This window comes from Jaculus jaculus, chromosome X (genome assembly GCF_020740685.1).
Source record: "Jaculus jaculus isolate mJacJac1 chromosome X, mJacJac1.mat.Y.cur, whole genome shotgun sequence".
NCBI classification, from domain to species: Eukaryota; Metazoa; Chordata; class Mammalia; order Rodentia; family Dipodidae; genus Jaculus; species Jaculus jaculus.
Window position 1 is genome coordinate 16,572,149 of NC_059125.1, and position 8,205 is coordinate 16,580,353.

General features: G+C 37.2%; 1 pseudogene; it reads right to left on the reverse strand.

The window, feature by feature from the left end:
* Positions 1-1,359: 1,359 nt before the first annotated feature.
* On the reverse strand, positions 1,360-1,826 carry LOC123456651 (annotated as a pseudogene).
* Positions 1,827-8,205: the final 6,379 nt, after the last annotated feature.

The window sequence follows — 8,205 nt, forward strand, 5'->3', positions numbered from 1 at the left end:
TTTATTATAATACAATTATTTGGTATTAGGCATTCAGAGTATAAAGAGCTAACTTGTTTTTAAATGCAAATGGTCAACAAGACAGAAATCTAAATTTTAGGTTTTTTTATTTTTGATTTTTCAAGGTAGGGTCTCACCCTAGTCCAGGCTGACCTGAAATTCACTCTGTGTTCTCAGGGTGGCCTCGAACTCACAGTGATCCTGAGTGCTGGGATTAAAGACGTGCACCACCACACCCAGCTAAATTTTAGTATTGTTAAATAGTTTCTGCATAATTTCCCTACATTTTTGTTAGCACTATAAGTGTGACCAGCATTACAGCTCTTAGTAAAAGTGAAAAATTAATCAAATAAATGAGCATGAAAAACTGTTAGAAACTGCCATTAGTATATGTTCATGTACATCTACACACTTACTTATCAAGCTCACCTTTAAGCTGCATAGTACTTTTTTTCTTCCACTTTAACATTTGATACAGGTAACTCTAGCCATCATGAATGAAGGTCAAAACAAAGCCCCTGCTTCTTGTCAAAACATGAACCTCACTGGAGTAAATTTGGATGCAAACACACTTCACTTAAATTTCTATTATTCTACATGAAAATCCTCACTAAATATTTTCTTAACAGGGTTGAGGAATTTACTTTTTTATAGTGAAAGTTTTTGTCCTCTATAAAAATATTTAAATAGAGCAACTTAGAGAAATATGTTCTCAAAATAATAGTTGTGTTATATTCTACTTCAGTTATTTCCATATGGAAACTTCATTAAAAATCAGTTTACCACAACCAATAAACCTGTTCAATAAACAATAAAAAAACTTGTCCAAAGCAATCCCAAATGAAAATGTATGCCATTTCAAAATTAAATGCACTCGTTAAGAATTTGGGCAATTAACAGAAACCATGTATTACATTTGCTGACATTAAGTTTAGCCCGTAAACAATAGTTCTTCATTCCTTTATATTATCTTGTGAAATAAATAATTCAATCTCAACATGTGACTATCATTATTTTGTGTTACAACTTATTTCAAATTCTAAAGTTCACACACAAGGCTGCAAACTGGTGCAGGATTCATTTTATCATTCACTGACCCATGTGTAGTCATCTATAAATATTCACTGAAGCAACACTGGTCCAACCAGGCACGATTTTCTTCGTTTTGTAAGTAAGTGTAGCCCAATACCTAATCATATTTGTAAATAATAAACATGAAAATATGTATTAGAGGCACATTTTCAAAACCAACACAGTATGAAATTTCACTTTTCATAATCACTGAAATTGTTTCTTGTAGTTTTATGGCTGTTTGGTTTCCTTCCCCCTTCAGCGCAAGATTGCTGGCAGCCATCCTTTGGAGTCCAAGCTCCTCAGGCCTAAGCTGGCTGAAAAGGTAACGGGTAAACTAGCACCGGGAGAAGCACTGTACTAAATTTTAACGCTGTTCATTAGCAGTTCCATCTTCCTGAGTTTGCGCTTGTTTTTGGGCATTGGCTTCGGATACAACCCATTCTTCAGGAGATACTCCTTGCTGAGGCGAATCTGAGCACCGTGCTGAAGCTGGAAAGAGCACAGAGCTTGAAGAGGATGAAGCAAAGTCTGCAGCGGCTGCATTCGGGCCTGCGCTCGGCGTGCTCCACGGGCAGCTCCCACAGCCCGTCCGCTCCCGCGCCGTCGGCTTCTAGCGACGCGCCGCCCTCCGGCCGCTCTTCTTCATCGAGCCGCGGAGGCATCGAGGCCCCCGGCGACCGAGCGACGGCATCCCGGAGCGTCGGCACCTTCTTCCTGCCGCTCCATGGCCGGTGCTCATCGGGCCGTCGCATTTCATGGCTACTTTTTTTATAGGTACTGGAGAACTGAGCCTGGGTCATCAGGCTTTGCTTGCAAGTGCCTTAACTGCTGAGACATCTCTCCAAACCATGGCTATTTACTTTCTAAACACATGGAAGATTTTGTTTCTCAGATTATGTAGGGAATGTTTGCCTATATATATATACATACATACATATATATGTATATATGTATATATATATATATATATATATATATATATATATGTATATATATACACACACACACACACACACACACACACACACACACACACATATATATAGTTTTTTTGAGGTAGGGTCTCACTCTAGCCCAGGCTGACCTGGAATTCACTATGTATTCTCAGGGTGGCCTCAAACTCATGGCAATCCTCCTACCTCTGCCTCCCAAGTGCTGGGATTAAAGGCGTGCGCCACCACGACCAGCCCTGCTCATATAATTTTGACCTATAATGTACAAATAGACTTGACATTGGCCACTTATATAGTGGCATAATTAAAAGCTAGTATGAAACAATTCATAGTCCTTTCATCAGCTTTGTTAAGTGGTCCTACAGATAATAGTTGCTGTTTGTCCATTTTGGTATTCTGAGTTTTGATGGTTAGTTATATCTTCCTTCCCAGACCTCTAATTATCTTTCAATGGCTTTATTTCATAAGAGGGAAACATACATATTAATTCAAGACATTAATACTTTGTAGTTTGTGCCAACTGCAATATTATTTAACTTGTTTTTATTACATACCCTAAATAATTATCTCTGCTTAGAATAGGTGACTGGATGACACATTTAAGAAAAGTACAAAGTGAAGAATAAGAAAAGGACATTAATTTTGGATAGTAAGATAAATTTATGAATCTCTGCCTATATACATATGAATGCACATGCATATATGTACATATATATAAATACATATATAATATATTTTATATGAAAAGAGAATTATACTTTGTTCGTTGTTTATACTGAGAGAAAACAGAGAATATTTTGGTTGTTACAAAAGAAATGAAGCATTTCATTTACTTTCATCTGTAATTTTTGATCATACAGGAGAGTTCTAAAAGTAGGAACAGATCCAGATAAAATTTTAGCTCTCATTTTCAAAAATATGAGAAAACTTGTGCATACCTGAAAGCATAGAGAGAAATGATCATAAGGAAGGACGAGGTAAGTAGTGAGTGAATACCTGAAGTAGAAGAGTGAAGCACAGTTACACAGTTTTGGGGTTGGACAGACTTCAGTGTAGGGACCAGTTACTTAGGTGATTTAGGAGGAAGACCACCATTCCTTTAGAAATGAAAGGCAAATATGAGATGGAAAAGCAAGTGTATTTAAAATTAGCATTGAATTTCACCTCCTATTTTATGAGGAATAGTATTAAACTTGAATATTTTCAAGCCCCTGATAAAAATGCAAATTGCACTCAATATTCTGGCACATTGCAGTCTATGGAGACTAGCCCTTCCCTGATCACTATATTGAAAACCTCCCACACAGTACTTTTCATTTTGCAAATTGTATTTTATACCCTGAGCTTTAAAACAACAAAATTCGGGCTGGAGAGATGGCTTATCAGCTAAGGCACTTGCCTGTAAAGCCAAAGGACCTGGGTGTGATTCCCCAGGACCGACATAAGCCAGATGCACAATGTGACGCATGCATCTGGAGTTCATTAACAGTGGCTGGAAGCCCTGGCACACCCATTCTCCCTCTCTCTCTCTCTCTCTCTCTCTCTCTCTCTCTCTCTCTCTCTGCCTCTTTCCTTCTCTCAAATAAAAAATAAATAAAAACAAAAAAAAGTATACCCACAGCAACTAAACTTAAAGGAAGAATTTTCCAGTAGCGTAAAGTTTACTCAATAGAGTATTATTAAAAGACTATGTTCCAGGAAAAGCATATGGAGCAAAACATTTAAATCCATCTAACCTCTTGACTTATAAATTAGGTCACTGTAGTTCAGAAATTGTATATAAGTACAAAGATCTCAACCAGTGGTTCTGAAAATCTTAAAACCTAAAAATAAATGCTACAATTGTTGATAGGATTACCTTGAAATTTGCTGGCTCACAGAATTGAATTTAGTAACTTAACAAGCAAGTTGTTAAAAAATAAAAAATAAAAGCCGGAGAATTATATGAGTGAGCAACTGAAAGGGAAAACAAACAGTATTGTACAATAATATAAAATTATTGAGTTATAATTTCATTATTGAGGTCACATTAAAGCATCAATATTTTTATATTTAATCACATTGAGAAAAAATTAAGAGACACAGTGCTCAATCTTGGCAATGCTGCATAGAAATATACATTTTCTATACTTTTTTGTGGGTGTGGAAGTCAGCCTATCATGTTTCAAGGAAGATTTAGTATCATGTACAAGTGTTCCTATCATTATTCCAAAAATACTATAATAAATACTTCCAGAAATTCAACATATGGAAATGATTCTAATTAAATGAGTTCATTTTGATTTTGGTTTTACCTTAATTCTAAAAAAACAATGTACGTACTCATTCTTTTTGAAGTAGTTAAATAAACTTATGTTAGACCAATGCTATATAATACTAAGCAATTAAGTAAGAGTTTCTCATACTAAAAACATAGTTCCCTAGGAATTCTTTGACTAAAAGTTTTTTCTCAATTTTTTTATTAACATTTTCCATGATTATAAAAAATATCCCATGGTAATACCCTCCCTCCTCCCATTTTCCCCTTTGAAATTCCATTCTCCATCCCCCTATGATCCCTCTCCCAAATCCACCCTCCATTGAATCCCTTCTTTCCAATTAGTCTCCCTCTATTTTGTTATCATTTTTTGCCTCCAATTATGAAGTTCAAGTAGTGTCAGGCACTGGGAGGTCATGGACATCCAGGCCATTTTGTGTCTGGAAGATTTCATTGTAAGCAGTTCTACCCTTCCTTTGGCTCTTACTTTCTTTTTGCCTTCTTTTCTGCATTGTTCCTTGAGCCTTGGAGGGTGTGATAGGGATGACTTAGTGCTTAATACTCCACTGTCACTTATCAGCACTTTGGTAAGTTTTGAGTTATCTCAGTCTTCACCACCATCTGAAAAAAGAAGCAGGGTCTGAAGATATGGATTAGTGGTTAAGGCCTGAAAAGCCAAAGGACCCAGGTTCGGTTCTCCAGGTCCCATGTAGTTCGTTTCCAGTGACTAGAGGCCCTGGTGTTCTCTCTCTCTCCTTGTCCCTAATAAAGAAATAAAATAAAAACTTAAAAAAAAAAACACCTTTAAAACAGTGAGAGCAACATTATATATGGGCATAAACATAAGTGTTTTGAGGGCACTTTGGTGACTATAATACATCCATTTAGCCAGGCAACAGTAGTCATTACACCCCCAGGGCTTATGACCTCCCCAGCCATCGGTTTTATTTCCAGGTATATATTCCCATTGGATCAATATCAATTTTGATAAGGGAAAGAAAGGGTTTTTTTTTTTTTTTTTTTTTTTTGCTATAACATTCTCCTTGGGGCTGTTAAATATTACAAAAAAAGATAGTCCATACTCCTGGTACATGCCACACTCATTCTCAGGGTAAATGATTTTTTTCTATTTAAAATGATGAATGAATTTTCCTTATTTACTAAGGATTTTGATGCAAATAGTAACACTTTAAATTTTCACTGAAAATTTAGAAGTTTAATAGCTCCCTCAAATATTCTGTGTATTATGAAGAAATTAGCATCTCAACATTGACTTTCTTTTACCCAAAAGTTTTTTTTTTTTTTAAATCTATTTAGTTTCACTGATTACTCCTGACTCCTTTTCCACTCATGGTAATCCCCATTTCATTTTATTTACCCTTGTTTTCCCAAAGGAAAATCAATATAAGCTATGATATTATTTTCTGTCCATAGCATATACAGAGGAGCATGAAATATCAAATCCATTTTCAATTAATAGCAAGAAATCATTATTTTCTAAGTTCTTTAACTATTTTTATTACTGGATATATCTTATGTGTCATTTCTTTTCCTAATACCATGCTATTTTAAAATATTTTTTTTTATTTTTTTAAAGTATTTTTATTTATTTATTTATTTGAGAGCGACAGACACAGAGAGAAAGACAGAGGGAGAGAGAGAGAGTGGGCGTGCCAGGGCTTCCAGCCTCTGCAAACGAACTCCAGAGGCGTGCGCCCCCTTGTGCATCTGGCTAACGTGGGTCCTGGGGAACCAAGCCTCGAACCGGGGTCATTAGGCTTCACAGGCAAGCGCTTAACCGCTAAGCCATCTCTCCAGCCCATTAAATTTTTTTTATTTATTTGAGAGCAACAGACAGAGAGAGAAGAGGGAGATAGAGAGAGAGAATGGGCGTGCCAGGTCCTCCAGTCACTGCAAACGAACTCCAGACGCTTGCTCCCCCTTGTGCATCTGGCTAACGTGGGTCCTGGGGAAACGAACCTTGAACCAGGGTCCTTAGGCTTCCCAGGCAAGCGCTTAACCGCTAAGCCATCTCTCCAGCCCAATTTTAAAATATTTTTTATTTATTTATTTGCAAGCAGAGACAGAGAGAAGAGAGACAAATAGAATGGGTACACTAGGGCCTCCAGCCACTGCAAATAGACTGCAAATGCATGTGCTCCTTTGTGCATCTGACTTTATGTAAGTACTGGGGCATCAAACACAGGTTGTTAGGCTCTGCAGGCAAGTGCCTTAACCACTTAGTAATATCTTCAGCCCCTTAATACCATACGTTGATCACTGTCTCTTGTCTGATTGTTCTAAGACTGTCAAACACTTGGATTTCAAGTAGGAAAGTATCTAGTATAAAGTCTATTGATTCATCAAGTAATCTAGCTCTCAGTCTCTCTCCTGAGCTAGTTTCTTGGGGAATATCTTTGCATAAGAATAAAAACACTTAATGCTATTTGATAAATATAAGTTTAACTGCCCTAGCATCCTTCTTGTAATGATACAAATAATGAGGAAAATTAGTGCTATTTCAATTCCCTTCCACTGATCTCAGAGCAAGAATTTGGGCACTGTGATGTAGATTATATAAAAGGACAGAGATATGTGCACATCCTTGTTCAATGCTGCTCTATTCACAAAATTTAGCCTAGATCTCCATGAACTGATAAGTGGATAATGCCAATGCAGCACATATACACAACCAAATTTTATTCAGCTGTAGAGAAAAATGAAATTGCAAAAGTTACATGAAAATACATGGAACTTGACAGTATTATATTGAGTGAGGTAATCCAGATTCAGAAACACAACTGCTGTATTTTCTCTATCAAATGTGGATGGTGGTTTTGGATTTTCAGTTTTGTGTGTTTAACTTGGAGTATCTGTGAAGATCAGGAAGTTAGGAAAGGGTAATGATGAGGGGTTATCAAAATAGTGGAGGATAACACTGAAGATAGAAAGGTTAGGTAGGGATAAAAGCAGAGACTTGGGTGAGAAAAGAGATTGAGGGGAAGGTTAATCAAAACCTAAGACATATGAAAAATCAATATGGAAATCTACTACCACGTAAATTAACTTAAAGTAAGAAAATAATTAAAAAGAAGAAAGTGAACAGAAGTAATCTGCACAGATAGATAATGCTGTACCCAGAAACCATAGGTTATTTAATAATTGAAAATAACCGTGCCAGACTCAGAGGCCCTCCAAACAATATAGAATATGGCTGTTGCTCTTGGTGGCCCATTATAACTTAACACTAAGACTATTGCCCAAATACCATATCCTTTGATTATGGAATATAGAGAAACGAAGAGGAATAGCACTAGAAGCCTCCTTCCTGAAAGTTAGCTTTTATAGTGCTGGGAGTTGCTATGCAGGCTGCCGGAGGAAAGAAATCATCAATGGCCTCACCTAGTGGTGAACTCTTGTGAATCAATATTAATATGCCAGGTAGGAGGTGTCCACTGGTGCAGTAGTAGCTGTGGGGTCAATCAACCACTTGCTGATTGTATTTAAGACCCCCTCTATAAGAGGGAATCCACACTGATAATGTAAACCAGGTCAAAACTCATAGCTGGTGAGGCATAGGCCTTAGTGGGAAGTTCACTACTACTGTTTTGCTGTACATGTGTGCTGTGTGGCAGTTTTAATGAAAGTTTCCCCTTAGCCTCCTGGGTTTTGACTCCTTGGCCCATAGCTGATTGCAATTTAGAAAGTGGAATCTTACTGGAAGAGGTGTGTTTCTGGGGAAGGATCTTGAGATCTATTAGCCCAGCTTGCCAGATTACTTCAGGCTGCTTCCACTCTGATGATATATGCTACCTTTCTGCTCTGTCATGCTTTTCCCTGCCCTGATGAAACTTCCTGTCCAAACCATAAGCCAAAATAAACTCTTTTCATCCCATGGGCTGTTTCTGGTCAGGCGTTTTT